Source organism: Dendrobates tinctorius, unplaced genomic scaffold, assembly GCF_039654945.1.
Source record: "Dendrobates tinctorius isolate UK_male_01 unplaced genomic scaffold, ASM3965494v1 ptg000046l, whole genome shotgun sequence".
NCBI lineage: Eukaryota > Metazoa > Chordata > Amphibia > Anura > Dendrobatidae > Dendrobates > Dendrobates tinctorius.
This window is the reverse complement of record NW_027361714.1, coordinates 37,366,604-37,382,866: the sequence shown is the minus strand read 5'-3', so window position 1 is coordinate 37,382,866 and position 16,263 is coordinate 37,366,604.

The window sequence follows — 16,263 nt, the reverse complement described above, 5'->3', positions numbered from 1 at the left end:
CAATGGAGCTAGCATCTGTCCCAAATGAGGTATATGTTGTCTCCAAAATCCAAACAATCCAATATATGATTGAGTTTCATGCTTAGATTTAGGAGTAGGGAAATTGATGATTTTCTGTTTAGCTTTTGGCAAGATTTCCTTATGTCCTTTGTTCCACTGAATTCCTAAAAACTTTACAACTTGAGACGGTCCTTGGACCTTGGCATCATTAATCTCCCATCCCTTGTTTCGCATGTGAGATATCAATTTATACAACTGTTCCTTCACTGACTGTTCATCATTACCCTGTGTCATTATATCATCGATATAATGTGAAAATTGCATTTCAGAGGGCAAAGGAAACTTATCCAGGTGTTCTGCCACCGTCCGGTGACAAATAGTAGGACTGTGTAGCCATCCTTGTGGCAACCTGGTAAAAGTGTATTGTCTTCCCAACCAGGTAAATGCGAATTGATCTTGAGCTTTTTCCTCTATGGGAATTGTAAAGAACGCATTAGCCAAATCAATCACTGCATACCAGGGACCGCTATGACTTTGCACATTTTCTACTAAAGTAATAGTGTCCGGTACTGCAGCTGTTAGTGGGGGAGTATATTTGTTCAATTCTCTATAATCCACAGTCATACGCCAGGAGCCATCACTCTTTTTCACTGGCCAGACAGGATTATTCCAAGCAGTGGTGGTTGTACGCATTACTCCAGCGTCAACCAAATTTTTGATTGTTTCAGTAATTTCCTTATGTCCTCCTGGAATTCGGTATTGTTTCATAGCTACCATTTTTGTAGCCGGGGGAACATGTATAGGTGGCATTTTCACTTTTCCAACTACCACAGGTCTCATTTGGATTTCACCTGTTCTGACTCCGAAGGAAAATTTTCCCTCAGCCAAATTTAGCGTCATCCCTTTCAAAACATCTATTCCCAAAATATATTCTGGTATAGGTACTACTAAAACTCGATAATTCCTTATTGGTAAATTACCTATTTTCAGGGCAACTTGTGTTTGGACCCCATTGATAACTTGTCCTCCTAATCCTGCAATTTTAATTTTCGGACCTTTGAATTTGTTTGGATTTCCATAAATTAAAGTAGCCTCCGCCCCAGTATCAATTAATGCGGGAACCCTTTGTACATTGCCCCCTTTCCAATGGATACTTAAATTTACGTATGGACGTTGACCACTTTTTATCCATACGGGGGCTTGGCTGGCTACCTATGATATCTCTTCATCAGAATTTTTTCCCGAAGCTGCCTCATAGGCATTCCTGCCCCAGCCATCACTTACCTGAGTAGCTACTGCTGCAGCCAGTTCCTCCCAAGGATAGACTGTTTTAAAGTCTTCCCATGACACTTTCTCAGGTGCTGTTGGAATTTTAACAGCTTTCTCCTTCTCTTGACCAACTTATTTTTTAGCATCCACCTTTTTAGCAGACAACACTTTCTGCTTTTATAATCTCCACAATTCACCTGTCTGTTTTCCATCTATAGATTCTTTACTCATTCCAGCTTTCAATAATGCCTGGAACATTTCCCTCCGGGATACCCGATCCGGATTAGAGGGGTTCCCTTCTTTCTTCCATTCTGAATTATAGGGTTTACTATTACCTGGGTGTGTTTGGGAGGGATTTTGAGGAGAGGATGCCAGGGCTGCAGCTTTCCAGTCACCCATATCCTGGAACTCCCTCATTCGAGTAATCACTCTGCTCACTGGTTCTCCTGTCATTGCCACTGTTAAGGTCAATATCACAGCTTTATATGCAGGAGGAGCAGTCTTTACCAACCGACTCCTCATGCTTGCAGTCATTGGATACTCTGTATATTCTTCTACAGCTAACACTGAAACTGCACTCCGCATAGCTTCTTGTTTCAATCTTTCAATACCATCACGGAGAGTATACCATGGTTTATCATTGACTGGTATGTCAGCCTCCGTAGGATATTTATCCATTATAGCTCTGGCTACAATAATTACAATATTTTGCAATTGTTCTTGATTCTCCTTGAAATAGTTTTTGAAATATCTCTGGATCACAGGATCCCAGGAAAGAGTAACAAATTTAGTGATGTCCTGAAAATCTAGTTTTATCCCTGTTCCTCCAAAATCATGCATCCTAACTAACCAAGCAATTTCTGACTCTCCTGGCCTCTGTTTAAACTGAGTTAGAATGCTGTCTACCTCATTTTGAGTATAATCTTCGGTGGAGACTCTGGTTCGGGTATGGGGGACACTTCGGTCTACCATATGGGGTTGTCCGTCAGCCTCAAATTGAAGCTGGCCAGCTGCATCACGGGCTTGTTCCCGGATTATTTAATTTTCCGTGGGCCTTTGAATTGGATTAGCTTTTACTTTTGATGAACCCTTTGGGGGATCAATAACAGGGGCTGGTGGGTTCTCCCAGTTATCTGAAGAAGAGGTATCCCACACATCCCCATCCCATTTATCCAGGTCCCAATTTACAGATGCAGTGGCTATGCTTTTATAAACTTTTTCTTTGTTGATTTTTAATTCCGCTTACGATATTTATTTTGAGCAACCTTTATAGCAGCTTTTTCTGCTACATTCTGATAGTGTTCCAACTTATCTTTAAGCAGACGGATATTACAATCCAGCACCACTTTCTGCCCACCTAACTCTATCACTTTTTGTTCCAACTGAGAACAATTTCTCTGCATCTGTTGATTCCTCTCATGCATCCCGCGACATGCACTGAGCAGGATCCAGGTTCGTCGCCCAAGCGACACTACATCACCCGCCTTTGCGGGGACCCCCCTGAGTACTTCAACAACATCTGTGGGTTCACTACCTTTGAGCTTACTCGACCATTGTTCTGCTAGCCCAGAGCTACTCAATTCATGTGCCAGTATATCATAGGGTGCCGTTGTCCAGCCAGGCACCTCTACAACATCATCTTGTTTTTCTTTTCATTTCCTAAACATTGTCACTATTATTGGCAAAAAAAAAAAGTGCCAACTATATATTTGTGATAACAAAACTGTGTTTAAAGAAAAATCCTGCCGACTACGCCAATTTATGTCTTACCGAGTCAATATGATGGACTTATGGTCCTTACATACATAGCGCTCACTAATATACTAATTAGGCAAGAGACAAGAAGTCTGTGCTCAGTAAAACAATAGTATTTTATTCTATTAAAATCAGAGATATTAATGAATTAACATATAAATTTGCACATGAATTTTAGCAGCACTAGTCTAACATTACATGATCAATACATCATCTATTCATAGAGAAAGTAAGCATCAATATATTACCGGATATTGTAGCATCACTCCTCTATCGGGAGACTCGATTGGCGAGGAGGAAATATCCGGTAAAACTCCATCACAGAAGATATGCGTCCATAAGTCTCCTGGAACGTCCCTACTCGCCAGTGGAAATTCCCTCGGTTATATACAAACTGTTCCTAGATATGAATCTAGTCCTGCGCACTACAACTTCTACAAGTAATGTTTACACAAGCTGTACAGCTGCGCAGTGAACATTTCAACTCGTGCTCTGCTCGTGTTACGCAAGCGCTGTATGGTTGTTTTTCACATTCCTTCTGCATGTCCTAATCATGTACTCAGAGAGGTCATTCAGCGGTCAAATCCCCAGTCTCTTGTAATGTTGTACTGAATACTTTTGAAAAGGAATAATAAGACCCGTGATCACCTACCTACCATCTGGATACCTTTTCTAATATCAATCATACATCATTCATATCACATAAGTATCACAACGGTACAAAATTAAAGAAATGGTGTGATTAGACAGTATGATTGCATACACTTTTGTATAATTTAAGATAGAAAGGTTAAGTACAGATAAGGATTGAATACATATGATTAGGTAAATATATAAAGATTAACTATATACAGTATACTCACATCATCAATCACCAGGATGCTTTTAAACATCATCCGTCTGGAATATCAGAGAAGCAACACTAAGACAGAGACCCCTGGAAGACTCACAACACTGCACGGGCGTCCCCACTTATGCAGGTATCAACACTGTACCCATACAGGTATCCAGTTTTTTCTTCTGTCTAAGTCATGTTTCTCTGGCCTTACATAATAAATTACACTAATGTGTAACTAGCTTCACCCAGCCGATCCAGTGGCCGGCCTTCAAGGTTGGATGAAACAGACATGGCATCATCAGACAATGGGTCATAAACCCTAACAATATAAAAGCCACATGGGTTTAGATAAAATCAACACAGGCAGAGGTTAATAAACCTTAATGTTTTACAATGACAAACAGCACACATAGAATCTCAAGATTGTCAGTATAACCATTATCTTGTCTGTAACTGTTTGACTGTTTGGTATCAACAAAAGTTACTCTGTCAACAAAAGCGGAAACAAATGACACAAACACTCACGAGCAACAAGCAGTGCGTCCGGAAAGAAAAGAAGAGTGGTAGTTGTGGGCGACTCACTACTAAGAGGCACGGAGGCAACTATCTGCAGGCCGGACATAACCGCACGAGAAGTATGCTGCTTCCCAGGAGCAAAAATCAAGGATGCGGCCAACAGGATACCAACTATCCTCAAATCCAAGGACGACTACCCTTTCCTACTGATACATGTAGGCACAAACGACATGGCAAGAAATGACCTACCAACTATCTGAGAAGACTTTTAAATTCTGGGGAAGAAAATAAAGGAACGGAACGTACAGGTTGTTTTCTCATCAATCCTCCCAGTCGATGGCCATGGCATCAGAAGATGGAATAGGATACTAGAGATGAACAACTGGCTACGACGGTGGTGCAGGCAACAAGGATTTGGATTCTTGGACCATGGCATGAATTACCTCTACGATGGACTTCTCGCAAGAGATAGGATACACCTCACAAAACCTGGGAAACACACATTCGCCAGAAGACTTGCCACACTCATCAGGAGGGCTTTAAACTAGAAGAAGAGGGGATGGGAGGAAAAACAGCAGACAAGAACATGCAGCAGAAGGACCAACTAATCAAGGATACTAGATGTGGTAAAGAGGACCCAAGACAGGGTACTCAAAAGGAAGCTAAGAAAAATGAAGCAAAACTTCTTTTCTGCATGCTGACCAATGCAAGAAGCCTGACCAATAAGATTGAAGATCTGGAGTTGGTAATGTATGAGGAAAAATACGAGATAGTAGGAATAACTGAGACATGGTTAGACGACAGCTATGACTGGGTGGCTAACTTGCAAGGATAAAATTTGTTTAGGAGGGATCGTTAAAAAAAGGAAAGGGGGTGGAGTCTGGCTATATATAAAGTCCACTTTAAAGCCCACACTAAGAGAAGATATACAAAAGGGAAATGAAGAGGTGGAGTCTCTATGGGTGGAGATACAAGGAGAGAAAAGTAATAAAATCCTCATAGGGGTTTGTTATAAGCCACCAAATATAACAGAAACCACTGAAAATGTATTATTGAAACAAATAGACAAAGCAGCAAATCACAATGAGGTGATTATTACGGGGGACTTCAACTACCCCGACATAGACTGGGAAACTGAAACCTGCGTATCTCAGAAAGGAAACCAATTTCTGTCAGTAACCAAGGATAATTATCTGTCACAACTTGTGCAGGGCCCAACTAGAGGGACAGCCCTTCTGGACTTAATTTTAAGCAACAGGCCAGATAGAATAACAGAAGTACGAGTCGATGGACACCTAGGGAACAGTGACCACAATATAATACAATTCCACTAGTCCTTCAGTAAGGTGCCCTGGAAGGGGGTTTCGAAAACGCTGAATTTCAGAAAAAAAAAAGTTTGATCAGCTTAGAGAGGACCTTCGCCGAATTGATTGGGACAATGTCCTCAAAAATAGGAGCACAGAAAATAAATGGGAAATATTTAAATCAGTTTTACACACCCACTGCGAGCTAGCCATATCGTACAGAAATAAAAGGGCTAGGAACAGGAGAACACCAATGTGGCTAAATAAGGATGTAAAAAGGGCAATAAATAACAAGAACAAGGCATTTAGGAAGCTAAAACAAGAAGGCAATGAAGAAGCATTAAAAAGTTATAGAGAAAAAAATAAAATGTGTAAAAAACAAATACATTTAGCAAAAGTGGAAACTGAGAGGCTCATTGCTAAGGAAAGTAAAACAAGCACCAAACTATTCTTTAATTATATAAACAGTAAAAAGATTAAAATTGATGGTGTCGGCCCTTTAAAGAACAATGAGGGTGAAATCATAGAGAGCGATGTGGGAAAATCAGCAAATGTTTTAAATACTTTTTTCTCAACAGTGTTCACACAGGAAAAGGATTTGCCAGGGGAAATTCAGAGTGATAATGTAAACTCCTAATTAAGTATTACCTGCCTAACCCAGGAAGAAGTGCAGAACCGCCTTAGTAAGATTAAAATTGACAAATCATCAGGCCCTGATGACATTCACCCTCGGGTATTAAGGGATTTAAGTAATGTGATAGACAGGCCTCTATTCCTTATATTTAAAGACTCTATAGAAACAGGGTCTGTTCCTTTTGATAGGCGGCAAGCAAATGTGGTACCAATATTGAAAAAGGGGTGTAAAAGGGAACCTGGAAACTATAGGCTGTTAAGCTTATCATCTGTTGTGGGTAAAATTTTTGAAGGGTTTCTAAGGGATACCATTATGGAATATCTCAATGTTAATAAATGTTTAACTCCATATCAACATGGATTTATGAAGGATCGCTCCTGCCAAACTAACCTGATCAGCTTCTATGAGGATGTAAGCTCTCAAATGGACCAAGGAGAATCATTGGATGTCATTTATCTCGACTTCTCTAAAGCATTTGACACTGTCCCACATAAAAGATTGGTAAGTAAGATGAGAAAGCTTGGGCTGGGGGAAAATGTGTGTGATGGGTAGGTAGCTGGCTTAGTGATAGAAAACAAAGAGTGGTTATTAATGGTGCATACTCAGACTGGGCCAGGGTTACTAGTGGGGTACCACAGGGTTCTGTATTTGGGCCCCCTACTATTTAATATATTTATTAATGATCTAGTGGATGGTTTACACAGTAAAATATCAGTATTTGCAGATGATACAAAACTATGTAAGGTAGTTAACAAAGGAGGACAGTTTGCAACTACAGACCGATTGGATTGGAGTGCCCAGTGTCAGGCAGCTGCCACCAAAGCAAATAGGGTCATGGAATGTATTAGAAGAGGTCTGGGGACATGAGATGAAAACATAATTCTCCCTCTGTACAAATCACTCGTCAGACCACACTTGGAGTATTGTGTGCAATTTTAGACGCCGGTGCTCAAGAAAGATATTACTGAACTTGAAAGGGTTCAAAGGCAGGCTACTAAAATGATAAATGGAGTTGGTTCACTACAATACCCAGAAAGGTTATCAAAATTAGGTCTATTTACTCTAGAAAAGAGAAGACTTAGGGGAGACTTAATATATATATACAAGTATATCAGAGTGCAATACAGAGATCTCTCCAATGAACTGTTTGTACCAAGGACTGTGACAAGAACAAGGGAGCATTCTCTTCATTTGGAGGAAAGACAATTTCTGCACCAGCATAGAAGAGGGTTCTTCACGGTAAGAGCAGTGAGGCTCTGGAATTCTCTTCCTGAGGAAGTGGTGATGGCCAACTCACTGAATGAATTTAAGAAAGGAATGGATGCTTTTCTTGAGAGTAACAGTATAGAAGGTTACGAATAACAGAATATTATAGGTAGATGGTTGACCCAGCTAAGGGGAAGGAATTTTTTTCCCTATGGAGAAAATTGGCTTCTCCTCTGTGGGTTTTTTGCCTTCTCCAGGATCAACAATACAGAACAGCTTCACTAAAAATAGGCTGAACTAGATGGGCATAAGGTCTTCCTTCAACCTTCAAAACTATGTTACTATGTTACTATGTAAATGCAGCTCTGTCATATACAGAATTCATTCTATATATTTCAATATGAACTCAAAATAGCCATTTTTATATTCGCACTACAGCCCTCCAAGTGTAGGTTGGGGTCTGTCACTCCCTACCTGCTGTCTATATGTGTATTGTTGGGTCTGTCACTACCTTTCTGTCTTCCATGTGTAGTGCAGGGTCTGTCACTATCTACCTGCTCTCCATTTGTAGTATGGGGTCTGTCACTCTCTACCTGCCCTCTATGTGTATTGTGGGGTTCTGTCACTCTCTACCTGCCCTCCTTGTGTAGTGCAGCGGTCTGTCACTCTCTACCTGCCCACTATGTGTAGTATGGGGTCTATCACTCTCTACCTGCCCTCTATGTGTACTGTGGGGTTCTGTCACTCTCTACCTGCCCTCCTTGTGTAGTGCAGCGGTCTGTCTCTCTCTACCTGCCCGCTATGTGTAGTGTGGGGTCTGGCACTCTCTACCTGCTCTCTGTGTGTGCTGTGGGGTTCTGTCACTCTCTACCTGACCTCCTTGTGTTGTGCAGTGGTCTGTCACTCTTTACCTGCCCACTATGTGTAGTGCAGCGGTCTGTTACTTCCTACTTGTCATCCATGTGTAGTGCGGTGGTCGGTCACTCCCTACTTGCCCTCCATGTGTTGTATGTGGTCTGTCACTCCCTACCTGACCTCCAAGTGTAGGTTGAGGTCTGTCACTCTCTACCTGCCGTCTAAGTGTATTGTTGGGTCTGTCACTCCCTTTCTGCCTTCCATGTCTAGTACAGGGGTCTGTCACTATCTACCTCCCCTCCATGTGTAGTGTTGGGTCTGTCAGTCCCTACCTGACCATCCATGTGTACTGTGGGGTTCTGTCACTCCCTACATGACCTCCATGTGTACTGCAGGGTTCTTTCACTCTCTACCTGCCCTCTGCGAAGTGCGGGGTCTGTCTCTCACTCTTTACCTGCCCTCCATGTGAAATGTTCTCTCACTATCTACCTACACTTTCAGCAAGCATCGGACTGGAGCACCCTGGGCCTACCAAAGAAAATCATTCTTGGGGCCCACTTTGTAGCTACATAGAAATAAATACAATACCACCAATTGAATGGTTATACACACTAATGTCAGGGTATAATATAAGGTAGTACACTTCTTAATAATATGCTAAGGATTGGCACCCATATTGTGGTACAAGCTCAATGATCTCCTGGTGCTTATTAACCATATATAGCAGGGGTCTTCAAACTTTTTAAACAGGGGGCCAGATCACGGTCCCTCGGACCATTGGAGGGCCGGAATATAGTTTAAAAAATATTATGAATAAATTCCTGTGCACATTGCACATACACTCACTGGCCACTTTATTAGGTACACCTGTCCAACTGTGTGTTAAGACTTAATTTCTAATCAGCCAATCACATGGCGGCAACTCAGTGCATTTAGGCATGTAGACATGGTCAAGACAATCTCCTGCAGTTCAAACCGAGCATCAGTATGGGGAAGAAAGGTGATTCGAGTGCCTTTGAACGTGGCATGATTGTTGGTGCCAGAAGGGCTGGTCTGAGTATTTCAGAAACTGCTGATCTACTGGGATTTTCACGCACAACCATCTCTAGGGTTTACAGAGAATGGTCCGAAAAAGAAAAAAAATCCAGTGAGCGGCAGTTCTGTGGGCGGAAATGCCTTGTTGATGCCAGAGGTCAGAGGAGAATGGGCATACTGGTTCGAGCTGATAGAAAGGCAACAGTGACTCAAATTGCCACCCGTTACAACCAAGGTAGGCAGAAGAGCATCTCTGAACGCACAGTGCGTCGAACTTTGAGGCAGATGGGCTACAGCAGCAGAAGACCACACTGGGTACCACTCCTCTCAGCTAAGAACAGGAAACTGAGGCTACAATTTGCACAAGCTCATCGAAATTGGACAGTAGAAGATTGGAAAAACGTTGCCTGGTCTGATGAGTCTCGATTTCTGCTGCGACATTCGGATGGTAGGGTCAGAATTTGGCGTAAACAACATGAAAGCATGGATCCATCCAGCCTTGTATCAACGGTTCAGGCTGGTGGTGGTGGTGTCATGGTGTGGGGAATTTTTTCTTGGCACTCTTTGGGCCCCTTGGTACCAATTGAGCATCGTTGCAACGCCACAGCCTACCTGAGTATTGTTGCTGACCATGTCCATCCCTTTATGACCACAATGTACCCAACATCTGATGGCTACTTTCAGCAGGATAATGCGCCATGTCATAAAGCTCGAATCATCTCAGATTGGTTTCTTGAACATGACAATGAGTTCACTGTACTCAAATGGCCTCCTCAGTCACCAGATCTCAATCCAATAGAGCATCTTTGGGATGTGGTGGAACGGGAGATTCGCATCAGGGATGTGCAGCCGACAAATCTGCGCCAACTGTGTGATGCCATCATGTCAATATGGTCCAAAATCTCTGAGGAATGCTTCCAGCACCTTGTTGAATCTCTGCCACGAAGAATTGAGGCAGTTCTGAAGGCAAAAGGGGGTCCAACCCGTTACTAGCATGGTGTACCTAATAAAGTGGCCAGTGAGTGTATCTTATTTAGAAGTAATAAAACAAAAATAGGAACAAATACAATATTAAAAATGAAGTTAAATCATCAAACTTACCGATTTTTTGGGTTCTTCGAATATCCTACACTTCGAGTCAATTTTTTCTCTTTCTTGATATCATTGTTTCCTAGGGATTCAAAATTGCTATTAGTAAAATACCAACATATATACAGCGCTACAAAAACAATATGCCAGCAATAAAATTGCCCACACAGAGACATACAGACTGCACTGCCCATTAATGCGGCCTGATCAGTGCCCATCAACGCAGCCTGATCAGTGCCCATCAATGCAGCCTGATCAGTGCCCATCAGCGCAGCCTGATCAGTGCACATCAATGCAGTCTGATCAGTGCCCATCAATGCAGCCTGATCAGTGCCTATCAATGCAGCCTCACCAGTGCCCATATTGGTGGAACTCCACTTTTACCTCAGGCTCAGACTGGTGTGGTGCAAGAATCCCCAATAGGCAGCATTGGTCCCTAAAAGGCAGGTAAATGTCCCCAATAGGCAGCATAATTCTCCAATAGGCAGGTAAATGTCCCGAATAGATAGCACAGGTCCCCAATAAGCAGCACAGGTCCCCAATAGGCAGCACAGATCCCCAATAGGCAGGTAAATGTCCCCAATAGGCAGCAAAGGTCCCCATTAGGCAACACAGGTCCCCAATAGGCAGGTAAATGTCCCCAATAGGCAGCACAGGTCCCCAATAGGCAGGTAAATGTCCCCAATAGGCAGCACAGGTCCCCAATAGGCAGGTAAATGTCCCCAATAGATAGCACAGGTCCCCAATAAGCAGCACAGGTCCCCAATAGGCAGCACAGGTCCCAATAGGCAGGTAAATGTCCCCAAGAGGCAGCACAGGTCCCCAATAGGCAGGTAAATGTCCCCAATAGGCAGCACAGGTCCCCAATAGGCAGGTAAATGTCCCCATTAGGCAGGTAAATATCCCCAATATGCAGCACAGGTCCCCATTAGGCAGCACAGGTCCCCAATAGGCAGGTAAATTTCCCCATTAGGCAGCACAGGACCCCATTAGGCAGCACAAGTCCCCAATAGGCAGGTAGATATCCCCATTAGGCAGATAAATGTCCCCAATAGGCAGCACAGGTCCCCAATAGGCAGGTAAATGTACCCAATAGGCAGCATAGGTCCCCATTAGGCAGCACAAGTCCCCAATAGGCAGGTAAATGTCCCCATTAGGCAGCACAGGTCCCCATTAGGCAGCACAAGTCCCCAATAGGCAGGTAGATGTCCGCATTAGGCAGGTAAATGTCTCCAATAGGCAGCACAGGTCCCCAATAGGCAGCAAAGGTCCCCATTAGGCAACACAGGTCCCCAATAGGCAGGTAAATGTCCCCAATAGGAAGCACAGGTCCCCAATGGGCAGGTAAATGTCCCCAAAAGGCAGCACAGGTCCCCAATAGGCAGGTAAATGTCCCCATTAGGCAGGTAAATGTCCCCAATATGCAGCACAGGTCCCCATTAGGCAGCACAGGTCCCCATTAGGCAGCACAGGTCCCCAATAGGCAGGTAAATGTCCCCATTAGGCAGCACAGGACCCCATTAGGCAGCACAAGTCCCCAATAGGCAGGTAGATATCCCCATTAGGCAGATAAATGTCCCCAATAGGCAGCACAGGTCCCCAATAGGCAGGTAAATGTACCCAATAGGCAGCATAGGTCCCCATTAGGCAGCACAAGTCCCCAATAGGCAGGTAAATGTCCCCATTAGGCAGCACAGGTCCCCATTAGGCAGCACAAGTCTCCAATAGGCAGGTAGATGTCCGCATTAGGCAGGTAAATGTCTCCAATAGGCAGCACAGGTCCCCATTAGGCAGCACAGGTCCCCAATAGGTAGGTAAATGACCCCAATAGGACCCGGCGTTAAAAAAAAAAAGTACTCACCTATGACTCCCGCTGCTCTGAAGAGGTGCCCGCTCATCTCAGTGTTCTTCCTGCACAGGCACACAGGCGGCGTGACGTCATCAGGCCGCGCAGGTGGCGTGATGACAATCACGCCGTCTGTGTGCACTGTGCTCTGCTGCATACGGAGGGCTGCGTAACGCCTTTCCTTGGCGCCTCGCCCCACCCACGATTACAGGGCCCGCCGGCATTGAACTGCAGTGCAGCTCATGAGTTCAATGTCGGCCTGGCGGGGGACCGGAAAAAAGTCCTTGGCGGGCTGCATGTGGCCCACGGGCCGTAGTTTGAGGACCCCTGATATAGAGTCTGCATATGGGGAGTGCATTTTACAATATAGAGTCTGCGTACGGGGGTGCATTATACAGTATAGAATCTGCCTTTGGGGTGTGCATTATACAGTATAGAGTCTGTCTATAGGGAGTGCAGTATACAATAAAGAGTATGCCATAGAGGCCTATGGGGAGTGCATCATAGTATATATTCCTATGGGGGGTGCATTATACAATATAGAGTCTGCTTATGGGTGGTGCATTATACAATATGGTATCTGGCTATGTGGGGTGCATTATACTATTTAGAGTCTGCCTACAGGGGTTCATTACATAGTATAGAGTCTGCCTATGGGGGTGCATTATTCCATAGAGAGTCTGCCTATGGGGGATGCATTACACTACAGTTGAAATTAGATAAATAAAATGCCTTAAAACATTCTCTCTCTCATTATTCTGGCATTTGGCAAATATTAATAATTATGGTAATCCTAATTGACCTAAAACGGAAAAGATTTATTCTGATTTCTTGTCAGATATTGAGAAAAACATGCATATGTGTTTTTATATAGTGTATGTAAACTTCTGGTTTCATACATACAGCATTGAAATAACCTGTTCACAATATCAAAGTATGTCATAGGGTGGGCAGGGGTTAAACAGTCAGCATTGATGACATCACAAAGCACATAAACATCACAGACATCATATGACATCACAATCGGCATAGAATGAGGAAAGTACAACACATGAGCCATCTTGTTTCATTGGAGCCTGACAGCTTGAAGGAAACAAGTCCAGGTAGGGAACTCTTCACTTATGACGCCACTCGCAAATTGTTTAGATGCCGGATTAAAAGTGGGATTCAGAGCTGCATCATTCATCTGAAAATCTTATCAAAAAGTGCTATAGCCTGTGAAATTTATAACGATTCTATGATTTTAAAAAATGCTATTGATCAGCTTCTATGGAAAATCTGCACATTTGGGTTCTCTCTAAGCGAGTGTGAGCCCAGCCAAACAGGAGTTACCACTCTGGACCACCCCTTCCCTAAATGAGGACTTGCTGGCGATCAACTGATCATTGGCACTGGTCTTGAAGACCCTCAGCAATCGGCTGGTTTTGCCCTCTATGACACCCATGTGCTCTAATAAAAGCATAAAGGAAGGGGTGGGGCAGTGAGACAACTCCACTTGGCTCCATTTTGGGTAGCTTTGCCATTAATGCTGTGAAAATGGTATCATAACATAAATGTAAATGAAGACTGCTACAGTTCTCCATTGTCAGCTCTCTTGGTCCTGTTGGATCAGGGGTGACCAGGAACTGACGGTTTATCGTGGTCAGGAATTGCAGTATGGGGTCCTGTGTTTTCCTTTAGTGCGTAGAAAAGCAGGTGATACAGATTAGAAAAATTGGGTGCAAATGCTTAGGTTTTAATATGCGTCATGACTCAATAAAAAATGAGGCTGGTGGTTATTTGCGGCCTGTGATTTTGTTTTATTATTTATACTCTTGATGTTGGAAACTTGATACATAACACACCAGTGGCAGTTATTATGACAGGACACATGACATCACAGGGCACATGACATCATAGAGATCACATGACTCATCACATCATACATATCACAATTGGTACAGAATGTATAACGTTATTATCCTGAACCACCTTGTGTCCCCAGCGGAAGCATATTGAGGAAGACAAGTCCAAGTAGGTAGCTGCTCAATTAACACTAAGGCCCCATTCACACATTGTGTAGCTGTGCGGTGTTTGTTGTGAAGTTTAGAACTGCACTATTTACCCCTAAAAAATCTCAGCAAACATCTCGCTCTTTTGTGCATTAGGAATGATTCCTTAAATAGAACTTACCATTTAATCCTCTTTTTTGTACTGATAGGTGTTATGTCTCATCCAGTTCAAATGATCTGCTGTAATGAAGCACGGACAGATGACGGTGGCGCAGCAGGAAGGCTGAGCAGAAACGACGGAGAACGTAGTAGCACGATGGAAGCAGGAGGACCAGAACTGGAACCACAGGATATCATGAGCAGAATTGATTTAACGGCAACTGCCGGAAGAGTTGCAGACTCCGATCAGGCACAGATCAGAATTGCATCAGTTTTTCTCGGGCGTGGAGAGGGGGAAAAAAAGGTTTCTCCACCTTCTGAATTATGTCAGTCTGTGAAAATCAGACACACTTAGATGTCATCCAAGTGGAGTCCAATTTTTTCATGGGCCCAAAGACTTGCATTGCCGATTTTGGTCTGACACTGGGATCAAAATCGGATTTGTCTCCGATTTTTTCCATGGAGCACTGGGTCCGAGCAAAAAATCTGACATTTGCACAGGCCCATAGAATATCATAGGTACGAGTGCTATCAGTCAAAACCACGGACAGCAAACTCATATATATTTATTTATTTTACTGGTTTACATAGCGCCATTAATTCCACAGCGCTATGTATACATACTATATAGAGAAATGAAATAAATATTTAGAAATAAATATATTTATAGATATATATTCACTCATATATATGCTCTTCGATTTTCACAGACTGACAAAATGGAGAAACTTTTTCCTCTTCTCCCCACCTCCAAGAAAAACTGATGCCACTCTGATCACACTCTAATCAAAGCCTGATCAGAGTCTGAAACTCTATTATGTATGTGGGTATGTGTATATGTGTATAGTACAGTAAATGTATTGCATAGTATATGTATTGTATACTATATGTATTGTTTAGTAAATGTATAAATGTATTGCATATGTAATGCATAGTATATGTATTTTATAGTATATGTAAAGTATATGTATAGTATACGTATAGTATAGTGTAGTAAATGTATAGTATATGTGTATGTCCATTGTATAGTATACATGTATGTCTATTTCATAGCATACGTCTATGTCTGTTGCATGGCATACGTCTATGTCTGTTGCATGGCATACGTCTATGTCTATTGCATGGCATACGTCTATGTCTGTTGCATGGCATACGTCTATGTCTGTTGCATGGTATACGTCTATGTCTGTTGCATGGTATACGTCTATGTCTGTTGCATGGCATACGTCTATGTCTGTTGCATGGCATACGTCTATGTCTGTTGCATGGCATACGTCTATGTCTGTTGCATGGCATACGTCTATGTCTATTGCATGGCTTACGTTTATGTATGTTGCATGGCATACGTCTATGTCTGTTGCATGGCATACGTCTATGTCTGTTGCATGGCATACGTATATGTCTCTTGAATGGCATACGTCTGTGTCTCTTGCATGCCATACATCTATGTTTCTTGAATGACATGCGTCAGTGTCTATTGCATGGCATACTTCTGTGTCCCTTGCATGGCATACATCTGTGTCTCTTGCATGGCATACATCTGTCTATTGCATGGCATACGTTTGTGTCTCTTGCATGGAATACATCTGTGTGTCTTGCATAGCATACGTCTGTGTCTCCTGCATTGCATACGTCAATATCTCTTGCATAGCGTAGGTCTATGTCTCTTGCATAGCATACATCTATGTCTCTTGTATAGCATACGCCTATGTCTCTTGCATAGTATTTGTATATGTCTATTGCATAGCACTCTTCTATGTCAATTG